Source organism: Giraffa tippelskirchi, chromosome 7, assembly GCF_054371585.1.
Source record: "Giraffa tippelskirchi isolate mGirTip1 chromosome 7, T2T-mGirTip1v1.2.pri, whole genome shotgun sequence".
Taxonomy (NCBI): Eukaryota; Metazoa; Chordata; class Mammalia; order Artiodactyla; family Giraffidae; genus Giraffa; species Giraffa tippelskirchi.
Window position 1 is genome coordinate 46,259,849 of NC_137281.1, and position 27,283 is coordinate 46,287,131.

The 27,283-nt window shown below is 48.4% G+C and overlaps 1 protein-coding gene and 1 long non-coding RNA gene across 10 annotated transcripts in view; one reads left to right on the forward strand and one right to left on the reverse strand.

Moving 5' to 3' along the window:
* Positions 1-3,221: 3,221 nt before the first annotated feature.
* On the reverse strand, positions 3,222-4,149 carry LOC145513058 (uncharacterized). The gene is made up of 2 exons (XR_014059084.1): positions 4,117-4,149; positions 3,222-3,920 (listed from the first exon to the last, which is right to left on the reverse strand). It is a non-coding gene; the product is annotated as an uncharacterized LOC145513058 (long non-coding RNA).
* Positions 4,150-4,516: 367 nt separating this feature from the next.
* Positions 4,517-27,283, forward strand: part of ANKRD11 (ankyrin repeat domain 11) — a 117,516-nt gene continuing 94,749 nt past the window's right edge. For all 9 annotated transcript variants that reach the window (XM_081508158.1, XM_081508165.1, XM_081508162.1 and 6 more), the window contains exon 1: positions 4,517-4,814. The gene's annotated coding sequence lies outside the window, so the exon portion shown is untranslated. The remainder of the gene's footprint in view (positions 4,815-27,283) is intronic.

The window sequence follows — 27,283 nt, forward strand, 5'->3', positions numbered from 1 at the left end:
GAAAATAAGCATTGTATTTAGTCAAAGAACTGGCACTAACCAGAGGACTGCTGTCCCAACCACTGTCACTAGCAGAGCTCAGTTGTGTCCCCAGGGGCAGCTTTCTATGGATGGCGAGGAGCGTAGGGATGTCTGTGGCTTTCTCAGAAATCCAAGGAGGCAGCTGCAGGAGGGTATCATGCCACTGACTGAACATGGCTGCCTGAGAAAGCTTCTGGCACATCCTACTCCACTTACATTATCACAAGTTGGTGTGTCAAGTCCTGACTATATGACTGTGAAAGTGTCAACACATTTTTGTGTTTTATATTTTTTTGCAGCTATAATGTTGTCCAGCACACATATTCGGCATCCAATCATTTGCTGATGAGCATGCATCCGTTTCCCAGCTGAGCAAGGCCCTCACCTTCTGCAGGCAGAAATTCATTGAGCAAGTGTAGGACAGTGATTAGGAAATGTCTTAGAAGACTTATTTTTACTCTCAGTCTTCTAGTTGGATTTGTGATGAATTGATTAAAGAAAAAATTACATCATCATATTTCGACCCTTAACATGGCATCAAAACTGGTAGGTGTTCTGATGGCCCCAAGTTCAGGGGCCCAGGAATATCTGAATCCTGCTTTCTGCCACAGTTCCTCCTCCTCTTGAGGTTTGGGGGACAAAACAACACAGAGCTTGGAGAAGGAAATGGCAACCCACTCCAGTACACTTGCCTGGAAAATCCCATGGTTGGACACAACTGAGCAACACAGAGCTATGGTAACTGGAAAGTGAAACGTGTAATAATTTACTGTGAAATGAACCTGAGTTCCAGATTCTAATGCTGAGAATGCTAGCAAGCTGGGGTCGAGTACAGGGCTGAGTCTGGGCAAGTTGGGCCCAAACCCAGATGACAATTCTTAACACAGGGGCCCAGGGAAAAGGAAGAAAAGAGGTGCCAGGCTGTGGGCCTGCTCTGGCCACTCTGCAACGGAGGGAGGAGTTCCACTGGGCACAGCAGCCCGCCACTCTCCCAGGCCACACATGGCACAGGGGTGTGGGCGGCTGATGAGTGTGGAGAGGTGCTTGGTGCCTTCACTCAGGGAAGAGCCAGGTAGGACACACCATTTCTTCTCTGGGAGGGCACCCAGCATCACTGGGGGAGCCATGGACTGGCTTGTGTCTGGTCAACTATGAGCTCCATTGGGTTCCAGAGACACAGACATGCTGGAACATGAGTGCCTTTGGCAGGAACCTGGTTTTGTTCGTGGCTCAGTACACAGTGCCCAGGTCAGTTCCTGGCAAACAGTAGGCCTGAATAAGTGTTTGCAAGATGAACCTAGGAGCTTTGGGTCGGGGGTGGACGGGGAGGTATGGGCTATGGTGCATACACTCAGAGAGCAGTATGGGAGATGGCCAAGCACAGGTGCTGCTGGGGCCAGGCCTTCCTGACTGGGCTTGGGGATGCTCTGGGCCTCTCCCAGAGCTTCTGGGCCAGAACCTTGAGGTGAGCCCAGGTAACTGGTGAAGGAAAGCAGGCTTCACAGGCAAGGGCTGGAGAACTTCCCTTTAGGGATCAAGGTCAGGAATTTGTAGATCTGATGTTTTGCTTGGCTGCACAATGTTTGACAAATTGTTGAACTCTTATTGAAATGTCCTCTTCTTGAAACGTCCAATCAAAATTTATTTTCCAATAAAAAACTAGAAGATATGGCAATGCTGGCTCTGGCAGGCCCCTTCCAACCCCCTAGCCCAGCAGGCGGTTGGCTCCTGACCCCTGTCCCACCACCCTGCCACTGTCCACCTTCTCTAGGTCCCCGTCACTCTTCCTGTGTCTCTTTTCTCCGGAACCACTGTGACAGCTTTCCTGCTAGCCCCCTGTCAAGTTCGCACTGTTTCGGCAGTTGCTGCTTCTGAGCCCTTCACTGCAGGTGCTACTTGCAGGCTGAGATCCAGCCCTGTGCCTGGGGGCCTCCAGAGGTCTGGCCACCTCTCTGCTGCTGTCCCCCTAGTATTCCATGAGGAGGCCCAAGCATCTCAGACTTAAATGTATAAAACTAAATTCCCAGTTTTGTCACCCAGACCTATTCCTCCCGTCTTTCCAGCCAGTGTTGACTGCATCCCGGACCTGCCTCTTTCTCTCACAGCTCACAAAATCGTGCTTACTCTATCTTCAAAACACATCCCAGATCCCACTGTCTCACCAGTCTGGACATCACTGCCTCCTCCTCCATGCTCCCATCATCTCCAGAGTGACCCTTTCAACAGTGGATCCCCTCACCTTCCTGAGACTCTCTATGGCTTAGTTTTCATTCAGGGTGAAATTCCAACTCTGAATTGGGACTCTTAGCAGCCACTTCCCTCATCTCTTTTGCTCCAGCTTTGCTCTGTAGTTGCTAAGGCGCCTTCCTGTGAGTCCTGGGGTGATCTTCCCCAATCCACATGCCTTGCTTTCTTTCTGATTCAGCTCAAAGGTGATCTAATCTGAGGCCCCCACTATCCTATATTTAATACAGGCCTTAGAATTGTGCTGGTCTCCCATCATGGCTCATAAGGTAAACAACCTATCTGCAATGAAAGCAAACACAGGTTTGATCCCTGGGTCGGGAAAATCTCTTGGAGAAGGGCAAGGCAACTCACTCCATTATTCTTGCCTGGAGAATCCCATGGAGAGAGGAGCCTGGTGGGCTACAGTCCATGGGGTTGCAAAGAGTCAGACACAACTGAGGGACTAACACTTTCATTTTTTCACTTTTAGAATTGTTCCAGGCACATAGTAGGCACTCAAAAGCCCTCAATGTGCTTTGAATAAATGAGTGCTGTCCCTCCAGCCACCAGGCCTCTCTCCACCTTAAGGACATGGGTTAGGCTGCCCCTTTACCCAGGTAGTCCAACAGAAATGGAATGCAGCCAGGATGTCATTTAAAATTCCCAAGTGGCTACAATTAAAAAGAAAAAAGAAGATAAAATTAACTTTAACACTATATTTTAATGCAATTGTCCCAAACACTATCATTTCCACATGTAAGTAGGGCTTCCCGGGTGGTTCAGCAGTAAAGAATCTGCCTGTAATGTAGGAGATGTGGGTTCTATCCCTGGGTTGGGAAGATCCCCTGGGGCAGGGCATGGCATGGCAACTCACTGCAGTATTCTTGCCTGGAGAATCCCATGGATTGAGGAGCCTGGTGGGCTACAGTCCATAGGGTTGCAAAGGGTGAGTGACTAAGCACACATACCACATGTAATAAATACAAAGATTTACTTTTTTACATTTTACATTCTTTTCTTCACACCACACCTTCGAAATCTGATATTTTATATTCACAGCACATGTCAACCTGGACTTGCCACATTTCTAGTGCTTGTCACATGTGGCTAGAAGCCAGCCATCTTACTGGATGTTCTCCACCACATCTTACTCCTACTTTTTCAGCCTTCTGGCAGCACCTTAAGTGTCAAGCCACTGCCCAGACTAGACCTGATTTTCACTCAGTATTCCTTCATAACTCCCTATACTTCTCTTTCAAAGCACTTATCACAGCCTGTAATTAGGTACTTGTATGACTATTCAATGAACGTGTGTCTTTCCTCGATGGTGAGAAACCACATGCTGGTAGATAGAGCTGCTGTTCCAGTTCCTTTCCAGTGCCTGATTTAGTGCCTGGCCGGTAACAGACACTCAGTAAACATTTGTGAATTAATGTGTTCAAAGGTTTCATTCTTTGCTTTTCTCTGCACTTCTTTTCGCTACTGTATATTTTTATCCATAGGTTCTGCTTCTGTGGAACTTCACTTTGCTTTTGCTTTAGTATGTTCTCAGATTACTACTTCTAGGCAAACTGCCTCCTTATTCGTATTTCCTAATTTTAATTCCCTATTTGGTTGAAGTCAGTGTTTTTCTCTTTGGACCCGCCGCGCGGCTTGAAGGATCTTCGTTCCCTCTGGAAAAAATAAATAAATAAATAAATAAATAAATAAATAAAAAAGTAGATCAGAGAGGCGACTCGGTCGGTGGACGGTAGTCAAGCGTCCCTGCGCCAGCGGCAGGTGCAATCAGAGCAGAATGGCCTGGGTGTAAGCTGACAGAGCACCAACCGTCCCCGCCCCGGCCCTGAACTCGCGGGCGCGCCTCCCTACCAGCGGCTGGCCGGCGATACCGCGCCTTCCAGCGCCTTCCGCCCAGACCCGCTCCCGACCGTTCCCTTCACGGCTTCCGGCACTTGGAAAAGCCAATCGTCATGCCCGAGGCCAAAAGACCCGCCCCCTGTGCGAAACGCGTAGTCAATCCAGCTTCTCGCTGCCTCAGCGTCCCTTGCGCCTGGACGCACGACCTTGTCCAATCCGACCCCGGACGTCCTTCTGGTCCCGCCCCAGCCTGTCCTAGAAACTGTCAATCTCGACGTCGCCCTTGGCCCCATGCGCACTTCCTCCCCGACGCCGTGACGTAAGCAGCCCTGAGCCCGAACTCGGTGGACCAATGGTGGTGGCGGATACGGCGGGCCAATGGGAGGTAACGTCTCATGCTGCCGGCGCCGCCGCAGCCGCCGCCGGGTCCCGGAGCCAGAGGCCGCCCGAGCCGGAGCGCGATGGAGCGAGGGCCCCAAGTGGGGAGGCGCCGCCGAGCGCGCGGCCCGACGCCCCCTCAGTGAGAGCCAGACCGCCGCGGCGCCGCCCGAGGGCGGGCTCGTCTCCGCCCGCCTCGCCGGCGCTCGGAGCCCGCGCCACCTTCCCGCTCGGGCCGCGGGGCCGGTGACGGGCTGGGGCTGCATGGCCTCGCCCGCGCGCCGCCGCTGAGCCGCGGGCCAGAACCGGAGTCGGAGCCGGAGCCGGAGCCGGTGAGAGTCGCGGCCGCGCGGGGCTCGGGGCGGGCGTGGGGCGGCCTCGCGGCCTGCAGGCCTTGCGCGCCGGGCGGAGCAGCGCGGCGGACTCCTGCGGGTCCGGCGTCCGGGGCAGTGGTGACTGCGCTTTGGGTCTCCGGGCGGACTTGTGGGGGGATTCAGGTGGGCCTGTGGGGGGCAGCCGGGCGGGTCGACGGTGGCCTTCGGGCGGACTTGGGGGCCAGAGGCCGACGAGGGGTTCCAGGCTGGCCTGAGGGGCAGACGAGGGCTAGGGTGGGCTCGGGGTGGGCCTGGAGGGCCCAGAGGGCCGACGAGGGGCTCTTGGCGGGCCTGGGGCCATGGTGGTGGGGAGTGCTACAGGGGTCCCGGGCAGCCTTGGGGGGCAGAGGATGGACTGTGGGCGGGCAGGGGCCGATGGGGGTCTTCAGGGGTTCTGAGGAGCCAACAGGGGCTCGGGGCAGGCCTGGGGGGGACCCGTAGGCGGCTGAGGGTGGTCTCTGGGTGAGCCTGGGAAGCCCGAGGGGCCGACGGGGCGCTTCAGCTGGGCTGGGGACCTGGGGGTCCCGGGGCAGCGCGAGGGGCAGATGGGGGTCCGTTGGGCTTTCCAGGCGGGCCTGGGGGGACCCAGGCAACCTTGAAAGGCCAGCCTGGAGCTGCGGAGGGCCCCGGGCACCTGGAGAGCGGGGCGCCGACCTCTGACCCGCGGGAGGGGCGCCTTCGCGGTGTAGGCTGTAGTTGTTATTCCCAGCGTCCCTATTATTATCGCTGTTTTGAAATGGGAGCAGGCGGCTTCGGGCTCCAAGCCGGAGGGGGCGGGAGAGCCGGGGCCCTGGAGGGAGAGGGGGCGCTGGGGCCGCAGGAGGCGCGTGGGCCCGCGGAGGGGCAGGAATGCGGGGCAGCGGCGCGGGGGTGTTTCGGGGGGAGGGTAGGCGGGACTGGGGGCGGGTGGGAGGGAAGCGGCGGCGGCGGCTGCACCAGCAGCAGCCCTTGGCCTCAAGGAACAATGTGAGACGTTGCCTGAAATGTTAATTTCCGTTCCTCATTTCATCATCCCCTGGCAGGGCGGTAGCTGTGAGTGTGTGTGCGCGCGCGTGTGTGTGTGTGAGTGTGTATGTAGGGTTGGCCCTGCCACATGGTTTCAGTCCCCTCTCAAAGAGGGATTGTGTTGAGTCTTGTATCTCTGGTATTTTGCGGGGAGTCTTAATTTTTCTTGGGGGCTGCTCTTTTCCTGGTGTCCTGTCAAGGTTTTCTGCTTCTGTTGTGTTTCCTATCCCAACTTCCAAAGAGTTTTGGAAGATTAAGCTGGCCTAAGAGGGCTCCGTGCTCTCAGAACCATTTTCTTTCTAGCAGTTCAGATGCAGCAGGCTTAGGTTTCATGGTTTCTATAGGCTATGAGAAGCTTTATATTCGTTTGCAAGAATTTCTCCATAGTCAAATTTCAAACTTTCTTATATGGTGAGAGGGTCTTCTGAAGTGACTTGCGCAATATCCTTTACATTCCTTCTCCACGGAGGAGTGAGAGTGTATGCAGTTGTTGAATTGCAAAACTTAGACTATTCTGATCCTTTGGGGGGGGTGATGAAATGCTCTTAGCCAAAAGATGTAAGATGATTCGGCTTGTGGAAAAAGTGCCATTGAAACAGTTACTATTTTTGGTTGGTGCAGACCCAGTCAATGGCATAACTTGGATAGTTCTAAATCAGAGACCCTGAGACTGCATTTGGTCCCTGTAGGACCTTGATTGCTCTTCCTCAGTGTTGCCATCCTGGAGGACCTGAGTTCTGTTTGTGACTTTTGAGGATGATTGCACAAGTACTCTGGTATTACTTTGAAACTGTTGTTAGAGAAGTAAAAGGGAACACATCTTGCTCAACCTAGATTGTGACCCTTGGTCCTCCGCCCTCCATTCAGCTGTTGTCCGCCCTGTGTGGTGTCACGCTCAGGAGCAGGCTCGCCTTTGATAGGCTGGCTCTCTGGACAGAGGAAACAAAGACCAAGTTGCTGTGACATTTTCCTCTGTTCTTTGTGCATGTCTCCTGAGTTAGTTAAAAAGCTGCCCAAAGATACTGCCAAATTTGACCCAGATTTGGAACTTGGAAAAGATCTTTTTCTTCTAAGTTTTTTTTTTTATTGTGGGAAAAGGCGCATAACAAGATTTACCAGAAGTTTGTTTTTAAAGGTGTCACATAATCGTGAATTCCTCCTTTGCAGTTGTACCTCTGGGTTGCCACTGTTGGGTGTTTTTCTCTGAGTGTGCTGCGGGCCGGCCATGATAATCACACTGCTCCAAACCAGATGGGCTGCTTGGGACCAGTGGCTGTCATCTCAGCTCTAATTACAGTGTTGATACAGTGACAAGTAGAACTTAGTACACATAGAGTTAAAGAAGCTATGCTATTTTTATTGAAGAGTATTTGTCGAGATGCTTGGTGATCCTTGAGTTTTTAAGTACATTTGACATAGTAAGGTTACATTTCATCCAGTATGAGAGAGGAGTTACTTTGCATAGGATGGCACTGAGCCCATCATCAATTAAATAACATAATTAGAGAGTGTCAGTAAATGCTGGTTCAGGGCATAATCGTCATTTGTTGCCAAAATAAGTGTTTTGATCTGTCCATTATCCAGTGTAAGTCCCTTCATGTCTCAAATGAAAGTGTAATGGATGAACTTCCTTTAATAGCAAGATACTCACTAGTTAATAGGTGAGACTGAAGCTGCACTGCTTGTCTGGCGGTGCACTGTGTCAGTTCACTGTTGTTGTTCAGTCAGTGCTCTGTGGGGATTGAGCTCGGCAATTTGGTAAACTTACACAAAAAATAAGTGAATGCAAATAACTGAAAGTTAAACTGTCTTGAAATGTTTTCATATGTGTTCTCTTAATTTGAATTTCAAATGGAATTTCTTTGCAGTTCAACTTTTCCAGTTTTATCTTAAAGCTATACGGAAAATAAAAAGGTCAATCCCCAGCACCTGGAATGCAGGCAGCTAGAAAGCCTTTTTAAAAAGGCTTAGGAAAGGATCCATTTTAACACCTACTTTGTTAATTCTGATAGAGATGTTTCTATTCCAAGTGGTTTTGTTGTTGTTGTCTGATGGATGTTGTTCTTGATATCTTTTAAGCCAGAGTCAGGCTCAGCTGTGTACATAAATGCATGTTTTTGTTAGCATTCTTCTGTGCTTTTCTTAACTCTCATTCCTCCCTCTCCATATTTAAAAATTTCTTCAAATTCACCTTTGGACCAAATAGTTTTTTTTTTATATGTATGACTGTGCTGGGTCTTCATTGCTACATGGACTTTTTCTCCAGTTGCAGTCCAAGAACTTCCCATTGCATTGGCTTCTCTGGTTGTGGAGCACTGACTTTAGGTGCCCAGGCGTTAGTGGTTCTGGTGCAGGGGCTTAGTTGCTCCTTGGCTCTTGGGATCTTTCTGGACCAGGGATGACATGTCTCCTGCATTGGCAGGCCAAATTTTTACCACTGAGCCACCAGGGGACCCCAAATAGTGTTTTATTTCTTTAGTGTTTTATGTATATTCTAGAACTACAAGCATTTTTATGAAAAGTGTCCCAGATGATTATTATCAGTCTAACTCTGATTGGGTGACACCCCCCCCCGCCCATACACACACTTCACTCAGGTCTTTTCAACTCCTGACGCTTTGGCTCCTTTGGCCTTTCATTTCCTAGGTGACCCTCTGCCTGGACCAGGGTCTTACTGAGTATCCCTTATTGTCTCCCTTGTCTCCCTTCCCTACTTGCTCCCACCCCAAAACCTCTTAAGATAACCCCTGCTCAGCCTTTGGGTCTTAGTTAAATATGCTTCCTTATAGAGTCTTCTTATAACCCTACCTTGTAATAGCCACGTAGAACTTGACACAGTTGATCAGATGTGATTGGTTTGTATGTGCCCCATGATAGCAGGGCTGTAAGCTTAATAAAGGTAGGCATAGTCTCTTTGTCATCCGAGTTGCAGGCTAGGAATGACCATGGTCATAGAATTGGCTCAAGAAGTATTTCTTGAATTGTTTAAAGACTGTGTATGGAAGTATTTGAGTAATTTTGAAAGGACTAACTTAGGATTACGGACATTCATTTGACTGACTAGAAATTACGCTATGTACATTTTAGCCGTTTTCCCATTTGTTATCATTACAAGTTTACCTTTACAATTTAGAGGAAGGTGTGGGGCATGGCTTTTACAGTTGGCACAAAACAAGAGACAAAGGAAAATGTCCGTAATTGAAGGAAGGTTGTCTTTGTGGAAGAAGAAGAATGTTCTCTGTGAAAGCAGTTTTGGTAGGACTGCTGTGTTGGGGACAGTCAGTCTGGCCAGGTGTACTTTGCTGCTGGTGCTGCTCATGTGTCGTGTCAACAGTGGTTTAGTGTCATAATGGAGTCCCTTGAAAGGTTTAGCATTTTTTGATTTAGTTTTTAACTTCCTGAGCAGTTGTAATAAAAAAGGCCAAGCAATATAGATTCTCCAGAATAGAGGCAGCCCCCTTTACGTTTATCCCTTATCCCCCTGCTCAGTTTTGGTATTTTAATGAAGGGAAAAAAAATCTCTTTGGGGAGAAATTCACGAAAATAGGGTTGTGTGTGGTTTATGTTTTCTAAAGTTTAAAAAATGAACCTGTTACGTACTTGGGAAAAGGTTGTTATTGAAAACCCTAATTGTGGACATAATCTGGGTGATAAAGACTTGAGCTCTTGGTTTAGATAACAGTAGGTTTAGGTTTGTGTGGTTTTAACATTTTAAGTGAGGGGGATTGGTTGTTTTTGAAGCTAAAGACATCATTCTAGAACTTGAGAAAACCGTCAGTTTCAACTATGATCCTGTGAGTAAACAGTTAAGGGGGTTTTCAGTGTAAAAATAAAAGAAGTCTGGCCTATTAATATAGCTCAGATATTTCAAGGGCTGAAATGACTGAAAATCTTATTGCAGGGTATGGCTTCTAGGAAGCCCACCCTAGCCAGGATCGAGGTGAGCGGTGCTGTCTGAGTTACAGAGTGCTTGCTGGCTGGGCGAGACCCGCATGTCCAGTCCTGCCCTTGGCATCTGTGCAGTGAATTATTTATTATCCTGAAAATCTGTAGGTGTTCTTTTTCCACTTGTAAAGAAACCAGTGTGCACCTCATCATGACATAATGTTGGCCTTTTCTCAACTAAAAGCATTTTTGATCACTTAGATTGAAAAACAAGTGTTTTTTGGTCAAGGTTAACTAAAATTCATAAAATCCTTCCTTCTCCAGCTACTTGTTCAACTAAAAAAGGTGACCTTTAAGAAGGGCTGGGCTTGAAATTTAATTTGTAAATGCCTAATAACTTTCTGATATCAGAGATTATTTTTCATCTAAAATACAGCAAGTAGATTGTTCTCAGCTCGTCAGTAATGAGTGTCCCGTTCTCTTCCCCTTTCAATGGTTGTCTTCAAACCCAGAATGCGAATGTGCTGGAATAATGAACGTTTCTAAATAATGAGGACATTGCAGGAAGGTGCTTGGTTCATAAGGTTTGGGCTAAAGTTATAGTGTTTTTGTCTATTCTTTTTTACTTCATATCCAGCAAAATAAAACTTTCATTTAATTCAGGGGGAAACTGTAGACTTGAAGATATTATGGCTATATTGTGTAAACTTACCTAAAACAGAGAGTATGAGAAATGCAGTGGAGAACCTTATTACTCTTAAGAAATTAAGCCTTGCTAGTGTGTTTCTAAATGCGGTTTTACATCCTGTAAAACAGGAAGTAAAAATAAAAACTCAACAAAACCCCAAGACACCACTCTTGAAGGAATTAACTAAAAAAAATTACTAAAACGCCTGACTAATTAAAGGATGTGCAGAACATTTTATAAGAAATCTTACCCTTTTGGATGCATACAGAGGAGAATGGCCAGCCTTAGGGGTCGGAAATTGTGGCCCTCGAGGTGATTTTGTTTTCAAGGAATTTCTAGACTTTGTGAATTCTTTCTTTGCTGGAGTTGTATGATTGGCTCCTAATATATTTAACTTTAGATTACCTACATAGATATTTCCATTACCTTGAGAAGAGTCCATCTAGAACTTGAAGTTTTTGAGTTTAGAGGTTAATATATGAAATATGCTTAAACTCAGAATGTTTTCTTATGGGGAAAATTTTCCCCTAATACTTGGGAAAGGTGATCTTTGAAGTGTCTTATCATTTTATATGAAGCTTAGGAAAGTAACATGTGCTTTCACTCATATCTTGAGTGATTGCAGCAGATATGACCTTAATGAGGTACATGTGAACTTTGTTTTTCTTTGGTAAAGTGATTAGATCTGATTCTGCTGAATCTGGGTTCTCATCAGATGACTGACTTTTTAAAGATATGTTTAAGCAATAACTAATCTTTTAAAAAAAGTTATTTAATGGCACAGTGAAATTTGTGGGAGAAAGTTGGGGAGAAAATCTCTTAGAATTTAACCCATAGCATCTCCTTTTCCTTGATGTTTTTCTTCTAAGCCTCCAAGTCTGTTGGCTGGAGGGAAGTGGGACCTGGAAGGGAGGTGGACAGGTTGGGGGATGACTTAGGAGGCTGTGAAGGGTAGGGGAAACATGGTCTAAGGGTTTGGAGAAGTGCTTGTGAGTTTTCCATTTCAGTGTTGTCACTGCTTATTTTCTGTGACTGTGTAACAAATGACCAGAGGCTTACAAGGGCTAGTGCCTTCTGCCAGTTCCAGGGAGACTTTCATTTCCTTGCCTCTTCATCTTTTGGAGGCTCTTCACATGGCCCCTTCCTCCATCTTTAAAGCCGGCAGCCTTGCATCTCTGACTTTATTCCAGAGTCACGTCCTCTTTTGACTCTATTCTGCTTCCGTCTTCCACTTTTAAAGACCCCTGTGATTATGTTGGGCTCACCAGAATCGTCCATGGTAGTGAGTCCCCTGTCTGCTGATTACTAGCCTGAGATGTCTAGTGGTGCCAGGGATCAGGACGTGGACCTCTTTGGGGGAGTTACTCTGCTGACCACACTAGGCTTGGAGCCCTTAGACGCTGTCCTTACAGGTGAGGTTGGGTCAGGTCAGTGTGCAGTAGGCTCTGGCACTTGGCCTCAGTTCATCAGAGCTCTCTCGGTTCCTGGAAGGTGCAGTACCTTTGGTCAGCTAGTGTAGTTTGGCAGTGACAGGATTAGTGGGTATGGTGGAAATGCACATTCTGGATAAAGTACTGTTTTATTTAAAAATTTTATTTAAAAAATTTAATTTCATTTTTAAAATTAAATGTCTTATTATTTTTTTGGCTGCATCACTTGGCATGCATTATTTTAGTTTCTTGACCAGGGATCCAACATGTGCCCCCTCGCAGTGAAAGTGTGGTCTTAACCACTGGACTGCTGGGAAGTCCCAAGGTTTTGTTTTAAATAACCTTTCTTTTTTGGAATAATTTTAGATATACAGAAAAGTTGCAAAAATAATAGAGAGTTCCATTATATTCTTTACCCAGGTCCTCTGTTATTAACATCTTACACAGCAATGTTAAGGTTGGCAAAGCTAAGAAATTGGCATTGATACGTTATGCTGTTAATTCAACCCCTGATGCATTTAGATTTCACTCACTTCCCACTAATGTCCTTTTCCTTCTCCAGGATCCCACATGGCATTTATTTAGTTGCATGTCTCCTTAGTCTCCTCCTGTCTATAACAGTTTTTCAGTCTTTCCTTGTTTTTCATGACCTCGGCAGTTGTGAAGAGTACAGTCTTTGTTTTTTCTGTCGTCGTAACCATTCACCCATTTGGCACTGTGTAAAGCCACTGTGTATCGGCAGTCGTGTAGCTGACTTCTGGTTTTTCTGAATGTGGCCTGCTGTGTATTGGGAGGACAGTTGGGAACTGGGGTGAGTACACGTCTTAGGGAGGGGCCTCTGAGACTGGACAGACAGCTTTCCCCACGTTCCACTGATGTAGTCAGATGTTCATTGGTTGCTCACTGTGTGCAGGGCTGCGTGGTGGATGCAGGGAGAGGAAGGAGGATGTGGGGCTGGAGCTGCCAGCAGGGGCCAGGGGCCAGGGCGAGCTCTGGGAGGTGTGCTGGAGGAAGCGCTCTGGGGTGCACAGAGCAGGGGCAGAAGCAGAGTCAAGGCTCTGGACAAAGGCGGGCAGGGCAGGTGGTAACGTGAGCACAGCCTGGAGCCGATGAAGGAGCTGGTAGCGGCTGAAGCCAGGATAGCAGAGCGCGGTCTTAGTGTGTGTTCTGGGGATGAGGGCCCTGCTGATGGGGATGAGGAGGCGGAGACCACGCGTGGAGTGGGTGGTGTCGGAGAGGCTAGAGGAACGCCAGTGCCTGGTGGGCGGAAGCTTGGCAGTGAGTGCCCCGCGCCTGGATCTGGGGCCGAGAGAGGCAGCATCTAGGGCTCGGGCAGAGGGAGAGTGGCCAGGCGGTCACTGCTCACGAGAGGCTCTGCCTCATCTTCTTGCTGTTCTTGTCCCCCTGCTGTCCTTTGCTTTGGGATAATATTGGGTTTAAAAAGGTCTCAGTGGAAGAGACACTGTTAGGGAAAGTGGGAACACCATTTTCTGGGGAAAAATATGTGATGATGACCAGGAAGAAATGGATGACGGGCTTGAGATTTTGCTGTAGGAATGATGCCTGAGTTCACATACATGGCAGGGATGCCGTCCAGGGAAAGTGACCAAGGAGTGAAGTGTGTCTGCTGGATCCTGGCCGGAGGCCGGTCAGGGGACAGGAAGGGCCTCCCATCGTAAAGCTGTCCTCAGAGCATCCAGGGAATCTTGAAAGTGGGCTGTGTGGGCAGGATGGTGTTTGGTGACAAGTGTTGATGTGCATACTTGAGGGTCGATTGAGAGGGATGACCACTTTTATGGAAGGTGCCCTGCCTGTGCAGCTGTGACAGACCCAAGTGCTCCGTCTCTGGTGCTTCCCCCCTGCAGGGAGGAGTGGGCCGCTCCCCAGGAGCCTGCGATTGGCTCAAACATCTCTTTTGTCCCATACGTTCAACTGCAGGCCCAGCAGAGTAGCTCTGGGTCCGGGTAGGAGGAGCTGGAGAACCTGGAGCTGGAGAAGCAGCCTGCGGTGGAGGTGGTGGATGCATCCAGAGGAGAAAGACCACCCTATCTTAGGCTTCTCTTGGATGCTCTCTGCTTTGTGTCTCTCATAGTTCTGCACACATGTTATGCACATAGGATTAGATGCTTAGCCAATGTTTGCCCAAAGATTGATGTTAAAAGTTAGGCTCTCGGCTGAGAAAGGAGTGGCACCTGCCAGGAGATATCCTCAGTGCTCTGCTTGGAGCTCGTGCGCTTTGAGGCTGTGTGGGGGCCTGCTTGCGTGAGAGTAGGCGTGGTTGGTTGGCTTCACGCCATCAGAACAGAGCCTCTGTCCTGCTCTGTCACAGCACACTGGTCATGTGCCGTGTCACAAGGACTTCGTCCTTTGGTCTGACCGTGGGCGGGGCAGCAGTGACACTCAGGGCATCTGGCCAGGAGCCTTCAGCGGGGGATGGTCTCTGTAGGCTGTACTGTTTCTGGCAGGGCCCTGAATTGCTCGCAGTCTCATCGCAGATGCAGAAGTGGACGTTTTGGGCTGCTCACCTGCGAGGTGCTTGGCTTTGTGTTCATTCTCACTTAAGCTCTCTGTGCTCTGCCAGGTCCCTGTGTCACCACCCCTCCATGACAGTAAAGCATTTCACCTCTGTGCTGGCTGATAGCTGCTGCTCACTGGAGGGAGAGAACTCGTCTTCATTGTTGCTTCTGAACTAACTGCAGTGATGATGACTGCGCATCAGCACAGAAGTGGGGCTGGGGTGGGCAGGGGCTCAGGCGGCTGGTGCCCACTGGCCTTTTCTCACCCTCCCTGAGGCGGGCCTGGCACTGTTTCTTTGTTTATCCAGGGCTGCTTTTGAGGGTTGGGCTTTCAGAGAAGAGGGTTCTGTAAAAATAACTTAAAAAAAAAAACACAACGCAGACAGGAAAGGAATATCCTGTGATTTTAAGATGTAAATGTCCTTGGAGACTGGAGGCCACACAGGCTGCTGCAGCCTTGGTGTCACTGCAGCTGCGCACCATGCTAGTGACTTGCTCTACGAACACCTGTAAGTTGATATTTGTAAACCTCATTTATAAAAGCTAAATGGGCAAAGGCTACTTGGTTTCTAAGTGTTTGCAAGTGGGGCTGAAGTCCATGTCTGGGCTGTTGGTTTTAAGCTAAGGAAGCAGTCTGTGCTCCCCCCCAACCCAGTCCACAGACTCGGTTCTTACTGAGCTGCTTGCAGGCTGAAGTCCTCACAGCAGTAAATACCGGCTGCAGGGGTGCCAGGTGTCTATGCTAAGGGGCCAAGCTTCACGAGTTTGGAAATGGCAGCTTCTGTCCTCTCAGTGGAGGCTGGAAGTGGGTTGTGGGCCTCTAAAGGAGGCGGAGAGATTTGTAGCAAACAGATTAATGTTGATGAGTTTATTTCCTGCGTGGCCTGGCATCTAGGTGTTTACAGGGCAGTGACCTTAGAGTTGTCTAGGACCCATGTCCTTACCAAAAGCTAAGGTACCTTCTAAACTTATGTAGATGACTGTCGTTAGTGGCTACATTTCCTAAACTGTAGCTTTACTAGTGAAAATACAACTAGTCACCTGTAAGATTTAGAGCTGAGTCACACAGATGAGACTCTGCTCACGAGACTTTTCCCCCTTGAATTAAATGAATTTCCCATTTGACTTGGAAACCTAGCCTGTAGTTCAGAGAAGTAAGCCCTCATTGTTAATAGTTGATGCTGTCTAGTGAGTAGATTCTCCAGGTATTGTCACTGCATCAGAGGGGAGAAAAGGCTGTCCTGGCCCTTGGAGGGCGAGCACACCAGATTCCTTGCCCAGAGGCTCCTTGTGCTGTGTGGGTGAGGTGGTGTTGGCTGGTTTCATCCCCAGGGGCCTATTTTGCAAATATTACAGATGGATTAAGTAATGAAAACTACTCTTTGGGGATGTAAAATGTAAGAATCAAGTTAATTCTAGATGTTAGCAAATTTGGTTCGCTAATAATTTGGTTTAATTTAAAAAGAACACTATTACCAAAGTGGAAAGAAAATGTATGGAATTGGGAGAAAATACTTGTAAACCATGTATTTGATAAGGAGTTAATATCCAAAATACAGAAAGAGCTCGCTCATACAGCTCAATAGCAAAATACCAAATAATGCAATTTAAAAAATGGCCAAGGGACCTGAGTGGTGATTGTCCCAGAGAAGGTATATGAATGGCCAACAGGTACATGAAAAGGTGCTCAGCATTACGAACCATCAGGGAAATGCAAATCAAAATGACAGTGAGCTATCACCTCACACCTGTCAGAGTAGGCTGTTATCAACAAGACAGCCAACAAGTGTTGGTGGGAATGTAAACTGGTATAGCCACCGTGGAAACAGTGTGACGGTTGTTCAAAAAATTAAAAATAGAACGATTGTATGATCCAACAGCTTCACACCTAAGTATTTATTACTAAGAGAATGAAAATACTAGTTTGAAAAGATATATGCACCTCCATGTTCATTGAAGCATTATTTTCAATAGCTAAGATAAGAGAAACAACTTAAGTATCTGTTGATAGATAAATGAATAAGGGAAATGTAGTACAGATACCCAATGGAATATTACTCAGCCATAAAAATGAGGCAAGCCTGTCATTTGCAACAACATGGATGGACCTTGAGGGTATTATGTAAGTGACATCAGTCAGAGAAAGACAAATGCTGTATGATCTCACTTACGTGTGGAATCTAAAATAAAAGAGAACAAAACACTGAAGTCATAGAAAAGAAGCAGGAGGAGGGGAGAGGGGAACTAGAGGAAGGTGGTCAAGAGGTGCAAACCCAGCTGTAAGACAGCTGAGTTCTGGGTGTGGTGTGCCACACCCAGGAGAGGAAGGCCTGAGAGTCTTCAGGGAAAGGAGAGGGTGTTTTCCTTTTCTTTTCTTTGTTTGTGTCTAATGAGAAGATGGACATCAGCTGAACCTAGTGTAATCATTTCACAATGTCTGTTAATCAGACCATCATGCTGTATACCTTCAATTTATATAGTAATTTAAGTCAGTTATTTTTCAGTAAAATGAAAAAATACTGAAGTTGACTACAAGATCTAGTTGTGGGAGTGCACAGGGCGAGCCTGCTCACTCCCCGCCTGGGAGCCGCCCTGCGCCTGTCCTTGTTAGTGTATCTGTACCTGCATTTGCTTAAAAAGATAAAAAGGTGAACACAGTTTATAAGTTGAAGTTATACAGAAGCAAGTATCAAGTGCTGATGAATCTAGGGAAGTCGGCTGCTTTCAATAGCCTTCAGTTTCATTAAAGTCACTTTGAGTGGTAGTATATTTTTAATATCAGGTTATGTTTGTTTTATGCAGGAACGAACCTGCCTTCTAGTGACCCTACACTTTCCTGAGGTCAGTTATCTGACACTGAAACCCTTAAGGACCGATTCTCCAGGGACTGAATGTTGGGTGGGGGACACATGAGGAGCAGGGGACGTGGTGTCCGTGCCAGTGGTGGGATGTTTACTTGCTTGGGGTTGTTGATGTTGGTGCCCAGGTGTGTCACTGTGAGATATCTCAGTTCAGGCACGGTGAGCTTTCCAGATCACCTCGTCCTGGAGGACTTCAGAATAATCAAGGCTTAGTTCTGCTGAGGGGTGGTGCTTTGAGGTTAGCGTTATAGTGAGGGTTTTTCATTACTTATCCAGAATTGGTGATGACAAAGGTAGGAAGCAGCTGCTGGTTGTTGGCAGACTTTACCAGGAGTGGGTGCGTGTGAGCACCCAGCGCGTGGTGGAGCGGGCGTGAGGCAGGGAGCAGCCCCACCAGTGAGCGCCTGTCCCCCACCGGGGCGCTGCTCGGCGGGTCGGGGTGCTGCTCAGCAGGGCAGGACGCCCAGGTTGCCTCGTGTGGCAGCCAGGCCCTGGGGACTTGGGGGAAGGTTCACGTGTGGGCTGAAGGCCTCAGGTTGGTTAAGGGTGTAGGGCCTTTATTTTTTATTGAGGTGTTTGGAAAAGGATGTCTTATTTTTAGACAGATTTGAGGGATTTCAAAGGAAAACCAACTCCGACACTGGTTTTACTTACCTTCCAGTTTTTGTCTGTCCCTCTCTCTCATTTTTGCAGTCAGTGTCTGTTAGGGAGTTTGTTCTCACGTGTCCTCCAGTTTTGTCGGACATGACTGTAAAGGTAAGGGCCTCGACTCTTGGGAACTTGCCAACCCGGAGGGCCTCTTGTGTGCTGCTCCCCAGAACCCACATCCAGGCTGGGCAGGTGAGCACCCTTCGCTGCTGCTGTGCCCCATCTGTGGTGTCCCGATGGAGACTGTTCCCTACTGTAGACGGGGGTGCAGATCCAACTTCCTGAGCACTCTCCACAGTAAGCCATTTTCCCTCTTGCCTTGGTTTCTCTCGAAGCCATAATAAATTGGAGATAGAAGAAAACACACCAAAAAACAAATGTAAGGTCTAATTTTTAAGATTTAAAATTTATCAGTCATGGGACCTGTTTTCCCATGGAGCACAGCTAATAATATTCAAAGATACATTGTTACCAGTGCTCTAACAGCACATGGGTGAAGGAAGAGAAGTGCAGGTTGGAGAGAGAAGGGAACTCTAGCTCTGTCCCCACAGTCTCCCACATCCTGGGAAGCCAGTCAGTCCAGGTCCTCACCGTTAAGAAAGCTTAATGCTTCTTACTCGTGGGTGAGAACTTTGTGTTTGGTGTGTGGGCTCAGGGAAGAGGTGCCTTCAGATGTAGTAGAAACAGGCTCATTAGGAAGGGGAGGCCCTTGTCTTAGGTGCCTTGACACTGACCTGTGCTTTCTGGAAGCAGCTTAGAAAGCTCTTGCCTGCTGTGTTGGTTTTGCCTTTCGTTGTTCATTTTTAGCTGGAGTCCTCTCTAGGTACTCTTTGGTGTAGAGTTGGGGGCTGTTACCTCAATCTATATGTTCTTAAACTTTTCTCATCCTTTGTTGTTGTTGTTCAGTTGCTAAGTTGTATCCAACTCTTCGTGACCCCATGGACTGCAGCACACTAGGCTTCCCTGTCCTTCACTATCTTTTGGAGTTTGCTCAAATTCATGTCGATTGAGTCGGTGATGCCATCCAACCATCTCATCCTCTGTCGCCCCCTTCTCCTCCTGCCCTCAGTGTTTCCCAGCATCAGGATCTTTTCCAGTGAGTCAGCTCTTTGCATGAGGTGCCCAAAGTATTCTTATCCTTTGGTTTTTTAAAACGTTTTTATTGTGATGAAATAATATAAAATTGACCATTTTAACCACTTTCAAATGTCCACTTCAGTGGCATTAAGTACATCCACAGTGTCATTTGACCATTACTACTATTTCAGAACTCCTTCACCTCTGCTCAGGGAGACTGTCCCAGCTTCCCTTCCCCCATCTCTATGAAACTGACTTGTCTAGAGGGCCCTGGACGTGGACTCGGCATACTTAACCCTTTGTGCCTGGCTTCTTCTCCTTAGCATGATGTTTGCATGGTTCATCCCTGTTGTGGCGTCATTTCCTCCCTTGTAAAGGCTGAATTGTATGTATAGAGCACATTTTGTTTCTCCGTTTCTCTGTTGATGGCCGGTTAGGTTTCCATGTTTGGCTGTTGTGAATAGTGCTGCTGTGAACATGGGTGTGCAAATACTGGTTTAGGTTCCTGCTTTCAGTTCTTTTGGGTGCACACCCAGAGGTGGGATTGGTGGATCACACGGTGGTTCTGTGTCTCACTTCTGAGGAACTGCCAGAGTGTTTTCCACAGCAGCTGCACCAGTAACACTTTTTTTTAAAGGAGCACTTTTTTAAAAAGAAGGACAGAATGGTAAAATAAACATCCTGTATGTATCATTTAGATTTAACAGTTAGCATTTTGCCATATTTGCTTAATTATTATGTTGTTGAGTGTTTTAAAGCAAACTACAGGTCCATAAAAACTTCATGTAGGCCAGTTGCTCACACAGTCACGTTACCTTTGTCATACTTAACGGAATAAACAATAATTCCCTATCATCTGATACCCAGTTTAACGAGTACCTTTAGTTAATTTTGTAAGTACCTAGTATTTAGTTCAGCAAACTTGAGTGGGAAAAAAAAGTGTTTTAAATTTTTCCTTCAATTAAAAATTTTTATTTATTTATTTGGTAGCACTGGGCTGTAGTTGCAGCATGTGGGATCTAGTTCCCTGACCAGGGATTAAACCCAGGCCCCTGCGTTGGGAGCACAGAATCTTAGCCACTGGACCACTAGGGAGTCCCATTTCTCCAATTTTTTAGTATGAAAATTTTCAGAAATATACAGAGTCGAGAAGAGTACAGTGATCACCCATGTGCTACCATCTGGATTCAACTCTTGTTAACAGTTTGCCCTGTTTGCATTGTCTGTGGGGTGTGTACACTGCCTGGCAATTTGGAAACAAGAGGTAGACCTTCTGACATCTCACCCTCGCCAGTATCTTGAGCCGTTTAGTGCTGTGGGCTATAGCACAGCTTGTGGGGGCCCTACTTAGGTCCTGGCTGATCCCAAGCCATGTTTACACCTTTCCTTTGGGGTTTTTAGCATCGGGCACCCTGTTTGTTTCTTACTCCTGAAGCCAGATCAGTCACCCATAGATGGAAGAACATCCTTGAGTTGCCTAGCTCTGGGGTCTGACTTGTTCTTCCTCTATCCTGTGTTTCCTGTTAACTGGACGTTTGGTTGAAAGTCCGGATTAGAGTTGGATTAAACATTTTTACCTTTATGGGTAAAATTTTTGGTTCAAAATATTTAAGTACTGACAAAAGGTCGCTCCACTGATGACTTCTAGGTTGCAGAAGGACTAGTGTGTCATTCTAGTAGAAAGACCTCGTGGTCCCACCTTAGCCAGGTGATGAAACTCAGTGTCACTGATGCCGTGCTTGGTATTGTCTGTGAGCTGTGCTGATGCTTTTTAGAATTTTTATTTATTTATTTATGCCTGCCCTGGGTGCTTGTGGCTATGCATGGGCTTTCTCTTAGCTGTGGCGAGCAGGAGCTGCTCTCTAGTTGAGGTGCACAGGCTTCTCATTGTGGTGGCTTCCATTGCTGCGTATCACAGACCCTAGGCACTTGGGCTTCAGTAGTTGTGACCCACAGGCTTAGTTGCCCCGTGGCTTGTGGGATCTTCCTGGACCAGGGATTGAACCTGTGTCCCCTGCACTGGCAGGTGGACTCCCAACCCCTGGACCTCCAAGGAAGTCCTGTGCTGATGTGTAACCTGTGTTAGTGACCACAGGCAGTGAGGAAGCCTTCCTTGGGTCCTGGTTTGGAGGGAGAGGACAGAAGAGTTTTAAAAAAAATGTTTTGAACTACATGTCAGTTACACCTCAATTAAAGCGTTTTGAGGACACGTAGACATTTAAATATGAACCAGGTGTCAGGTGGTATTGGTGAGTCATTGTTAATTCTCTCAGGTTTAAGAGTGGTGGAGGCGGCCACGGAGGCTGCTCATGGGCGGACTTTCACCCATTTTGACTGGCTCTGTGTGGTCCAGGGTGCCGGCTTGTGCACCCTGTGTGTGTGTTCTCTGCCCAGAGGGAACGCTGAAGTGCACAGCGTGTCTGGTCCCCACTTAAGCACTTCTGACGCCCTCACAGAGCCCAGCTTCTCGGGACTTGAGGTCTGCTCTGCTGTGAGCACAGTGAGGAACGCTTCCAGGGGACACTTCCAGGGCGTGCGTCAGGTGACCCGAGAGAACATGGAAGTAACCCCACCAGTTGGACAGATGTGTGTGTGGGGGCCTTGCTGGCCTAGGGTTTTCAGAGCAAATAGGAGAAAGCAAAAATTCCTCTGCTTTGGACTGTTGAGAGAGTTGTGGTGATGGGGTAGATCACCCCTGCTGTGATGGCCAAAGCTGTACTGTCTTGTCTTCCCACAGTTTTTTTTTTTTTTTCCTCACTTTAGTGTTTATGCTCGAGTTTCGATTGAAAACAAGGTTTTCTCTGGGCTGGCACAGGAAGCCTTGGCTCCTGTCCCCCAGTGCTGAGCTCCAGGGCGCTTCCTTCATGTCCCTTGGGTGGCCTTGTGTGTGTGAGTTTATGAGTTTGTGCGGATAGATGCTTTTCTATACTTTGTCTTTTTCCACTTATTCTTTGAGTTTGTCCTGTGTTAATACCTGTGGAGCTGCTTCATGTTTTCCATCCTGTAACGTATATATGCCACAACTTACCTAACTTGCCTGTTCCTGATGGACATTTTCTTGTTTCCAGCATCTCGCTGTGACAGAATGACAGCTTTGTGCATCCTTCTGGTATGAGTGTCAGCTGTGGGTTCCGTTCCTAGGATTGTGAGGTCAGGGCTTTGCTGAGACTGTGTTGGCTTACGGCCCACCACAGGGATCTGAGTGCTTTTGATTTGTTTTAAAAGCAGTGCAGTTCTGACCTTTGAGAGGCTTGTCAGGATGGCCAGGCTTTCTGAACAGGTAAAAGCTTCCATACATTGAGGGACTGGTATTTGGTGGGTGTTTGTATTTTAGAGATTTCTCTCTAGAAAAGGCTGAAAAAGTTATTGGTTAGAGGGTTAGTCGTACTAAAATTTGTCATGGTTTTAGTTTGTAGTTAATGCTGGCAGCATCTGCACGTTAATCAGATCGTGAAGGGCCTTTTGGACCACAGAGAGTGCGTAACCATGGTGAGTGCCCTCCCCTCCAGACTCAGTCACCTTCAGACCAGCATGTGGGTCAGGAGGGGAGGGGACGGGATCTCGCAGGCTATCTTTCTTCTCTTTGGGTTGGAGAGTTTCCAGACACAACTGGAAACTGGTCTGGGGAAGGAATACCAGTCAAGGCGCAGGGGTGGTGGGCCTTGTGTTGGTCATGGGGTCGGTTGCTGGCCTAGGCCTCTTCTCTGGCCTGTGTGAGGATGGCAGTGATCACAGTGCTGTTGGCAGGCGAGATGCTAGAGCCTCTTTGTGGAAGAACCAGTCACCCCTGGTCAGGCGGGAGATGGGGCAGCCTGGTGCCCGTGTCAGCCGTCGCCATTGTGGGGAGAGCCGCGTCCGCTGAGTCAGGACCTGTGGTGCTGCTTGGAGGCGGGTATGGCCCAGTGAGCCGCACACCTTTCCTCATGTGCCAGGTTTGCTGTGTGCTGTATTTTTCCTCAGAGTTCTGAGCTCTCTCATGGTATGTGACTGTCCTCATGGTGCCGAGCTCCTCAGGCTTTGACAGGATACAGGCAGCCCTATTAGGGGTGTGGAAGACAGGGACTTTTGAATTTGATTCTGGTTTTTGAGAATTGGTTGATGTGCCTGAATTGTGTTTGTAACTTGGTGGTTTTGATGTGAGAAGGCATTGGCTAAGGTGGTTTTGTTCTTAGAATTTTTGTATTTCTATCTTTTCATCTTTGTCTTGCTTGGCTGTTTTTATGTCTGATCTTTCTTCAGACTTCTGAGGGGATTTCTTGATCCATGTAGATACTGGAGAAAAGATAAGAAGTTTGATTTGATTCTAATTTTTGTACTTGTTGACTTGCTTTTGTGATGTCATCTGCCACTTTTTTCTCATTTAAAGATGGAAGATCCAGCATGCTTTATTGACAGTAATATTTACTGCTCATGAAATAGCCTTCCAATTTCTGGTGTGAGTAATATAATACAAGTATTTTAGAACATAAGGAAAAGTTGTATGGGTGTTGAATAAATAATTAGCATTAACATTATGGATGTTGTTTACCTAGTTCTTTGTCAATGTTTTTCCTGACTGTAGCATTTTATTGTAATGGAGAATAGTTTTCATGTAAAACTGATTGCCTTATATTTCCTTTCTGGTTGCTATGGAAACAGTCCAGCGTGGTGGTGAGTGCTGGTCAGGGCTGAGCTACCGGGCCTCTTGATGGGCTCTCGGCAGTTCAGCCCAGTGTGGCTCAGCCTCCTTTTGAGTGGCAGAACACTTTCTGTTCTGGTGTTCTTGTCTTGAACTTGTGTCCGAGAGGCCTGTACACCCTTTTGGCAACGTGTCCTCTGTTGTTACTTGTTTATGTGAGGAGGTGGAGCAGGAGGGACTGGCGGCTGCGCATGACACCTCACAGGTGACCATGGAGGCTTGAGCGCCTGCTGCGCAGAGTCTGGGGTCCTCACTCGGGCTCACCTGGTCAACAGCCAGGCATCGGGAGAGTGGTCCCCTCCTCATGCCCTCGGGGTCTGCCTCGAGGCCTCATACGCCTCCTGGCCCTGGAGCCCCCTCTCGGGCTTGCAGCTTGAGCCTCATGCCAGCCGCCCTTCTCCCAGAAGGGTCCCCAGTCAGGCCCGGGAGCGCGCTGAGCATCCGCCCTGGGAGGCTCCTGGGATGGGGCCTCTGAGAACTCTGGCTCCTGGATCTGGCTGCGTGGCGCCCATGCTCCCCGCCCTCTTGGGCCTGCTCACACATGTGGGATCTCGAGGCTCAAGTGTGTACCTGCCCGGCAGAGCCGGCGGGGCTCTGGGCTGAACCCTCCTCCATATTCCAGGCTCCTCTTACAGGAGGCGGTAGAGGGTGATCCCAGCTGGGTCTCTCAAACCTCTGGCTCCTCCAGCTGGGCTCAGCCTCTGTGTGGGGCGTTCTCTGAGGTCTCTCCGTGTTTTCCCACAAACACCTTCCTTCCTGTCTGTCCACCCAGCTCTGTCCCTGTCATCCCTCCCTTACTGCTGGTCCTTCTCTCCCTTTTGCCTCAGTCCCTGATGCTTCCACACAGTTACCTAAGTGAGTTTCTGAAATGGAGCTCTGACTCCATTGCTCTCTTCCAGGTTTTAAGTGGGGGTGCCTCCTGCCTGGGAGTCCCTTCTCCGCACTTGCCCCGTGTCTGGTGCCACCCCCTCACCCTCAGGCCTCCGCTCCCCAGTCAGCCTTCTCCATGTCACGACTTCCGCTTTGTTGGTTGTTCCCTCGGCACCCCCTTGGTGGAGTCTCATCCTCCGTCTCCAGGGGACGTCCCTGCTGCCCTCTTTGGTCGTGGGTTCCTGTTCTGTGTAACAGTTGTCCTTCGATGAATTGTCTTCTCACCCATGAAGCTGTTTTGGTGCGTGGTGGCCCCCCTGGAGCAGGTGTTCTGGCGGCCGTCGGCTCTGGCTGTCTGGACCCCGCTGCATCTCCTTTGTTTCTGTGTCCATCTCCATGGCTGGGTTCCATGGCTTGGGTTTGTTGTGGGAGTCTGAAGTGATTGCTTTTTAGTTACTGTCTGTATCGCCTTAATATCACACCCAACTTATAGATTTTGGCACCCCCTTCCCACTTTTGTGCAAAAATAAGAATGTGTTGTGCCCAGCCTTGCCACATGGTGAGGGTGCTCGGCCACTCTGCTTGGCCCCTGCTCTTCTGCCTCCTGCTGAGCTGTGCCTTTTGCGCCCTGGCCCTGGGCATACACGCGGCAGCTCCATCTCAGAGAGAAGGTGGGACTCCCGCCGTTTGATCTGGAGTGTCCACAACCTGCCCTTTTCCTTCTCTGTCCCCACCTCTGCCCTCTCCTGTTTGTGTGGTGGCGCTCTGGAGGGGCCTCTTGTTTGTTTACAGATCTTTGTCTGTCTGTGAGGGATGATGTATGCCTGGTACGTGGGGAAAAGTGCTAATTACACTAAGTTTATCCCTCATGGACCCTTTGGCAGAGAGTGAATATAGTGTAAAAATTAAGATAAAGTGAGTGCCATGGTGCTCGGCGCAGCTGCAGACACCGCTAAGCTGCCCCTTGTGTGGTGGGCAGGGCCTGGCAGTTAGGGTACTAACTCTCTGAAGCAAATACATAGCTAGAGAAGGGTTCCTTTCCCCTCTTCTGTCTGTTGCTGCATGGGACCTGAGGATATGATTTGGGTGGTGCATCGTACCTTAAACCTGCCGTGTTGTGCTTCCTCCTGACCGTGACCGCACGCTTTTGCTCGGGGTGGCCTCTGTAGAGCCCTTCCTGTGGGGCACCAGGCCTCTGGGGCAGTTTGGTGTGTTCTTGCTGTGTTGTGAGCTTTCCTTGACTTGCTGTCATCATCTGGCTCAGATTTGTGTTTCCAAGGGTGTGAAATCTGGGTGCTCAGTGACTGAGGTTACTAGTCCTTTGAGTTTTGTGCTCAGTTGCTCAAAGACTGTGGCAGGGAAATTATTAGAAATTCCAGAGTCTCTAGTTTGCAGTTCAGTAGTGCTTTTCAGTTTAGGATATAGAGGAGAAGAGATTGATTTTTACCCTTCCTGAGGCTGATACTCTGCTTCTCCTTTAATCTGTTAGCTTCCTTCATCAATTTTTCTACCTACATCTGTCCGCAAAGCCCATGGTCACCTGTCTGCATCCGCAGCCTGGCCACTGGGCACCCTGTCCTGAGACTGCTGGGCCCTGGCCGTGGCACCTTGGTCTTCCTCTGCAGGGGTCAGGTGGGGTCAGAGCCAGGACCGAGCGTGGGTCACTGCATCTCTTGTTGTTCTGATTAGAACTGGGATTACATCTGCCTCTCAGTGCTCCGCACCACCCCACCCCCACCCCAGTGAGCTGATGACCACCACACAAGCCCTAAATTATAATTTTGCTTATCTTGCCTCACTTGTTTCGCTTGGCCAAAGGTGACCTTTGATGCCAGCTAAGCGTTGTTTTGTTCCAGCTTTTCTCAGGTGTTACTGACATGCAGTAGACTGTACTTACTATTAAAGTGTGTGGTTTTAGCACACTTAAGAAAGTGAATGTATCTCTCACCCCCATAGTCCAGGCCCCTCCCCCACCCCGCCCCTGTCTTGCTCCTGACTTGCTGCAGAGTACTTTGTGTTTTCCAGAACTTTATATAAATGGGATCTGTTTTCCTCTCCATCGCCCTTGTGCTTGGTGGAGACTCAGCTGTGTCCGTTTGCGCACCAACCCTTTTGTTGGTTTTCTCTTTCTCTGTCCCTGACTACAGCACCCACACAGTTCCTGGAGCTGCACAGAGAGGCCTGCAGACTCAGTTTTCTTTCTCAGACTCTTATTTCCTGCTTTTTGTCACGTTGCACAGAGAAGCTGATTGGGGTTTTGGTTGGGGTCGCATTGATTCTTAAGTTGAGCAGGCTGGAGCCTCCCGACCGTGGACGCTGGGTCTCTCTCTGCCGACTCTGTGTCCTGTGTTCTCCCTCAGTGGGGCTTCACTTGTCAGGCTTAGAGTCTTATACATCTTTTGTCACATTTTCCTCTAAAGTAGTCTATATTTTGATGCTGCTGTAAATGATATTTTTTAAAAATTTCCTTTTCTTTTTTTAAACTGTACTGCGTGGCTTGTGGCATCTTAGTTCCCCAACCAGGGATTGAACCCGGCCCTCAGCCGTGAAAGCCCTGAGTCCTAACCACCGGCTCACTGGGGAATTCTTAAAATTACCATTATTTTGTGCTAGTAGAGAAGTCAAAATTTTTTATTAACCTTGGATCCTACCGCCATGCTAAACTCAATGGCTGGTTCTTGTGACTCTCTACTCGGTTTAGTTGTCTTGTCTCGAAGACGACGGTGCTGCCCACACAGTAAGGCAGCTTTACTCCTTCCTTTACTCGGG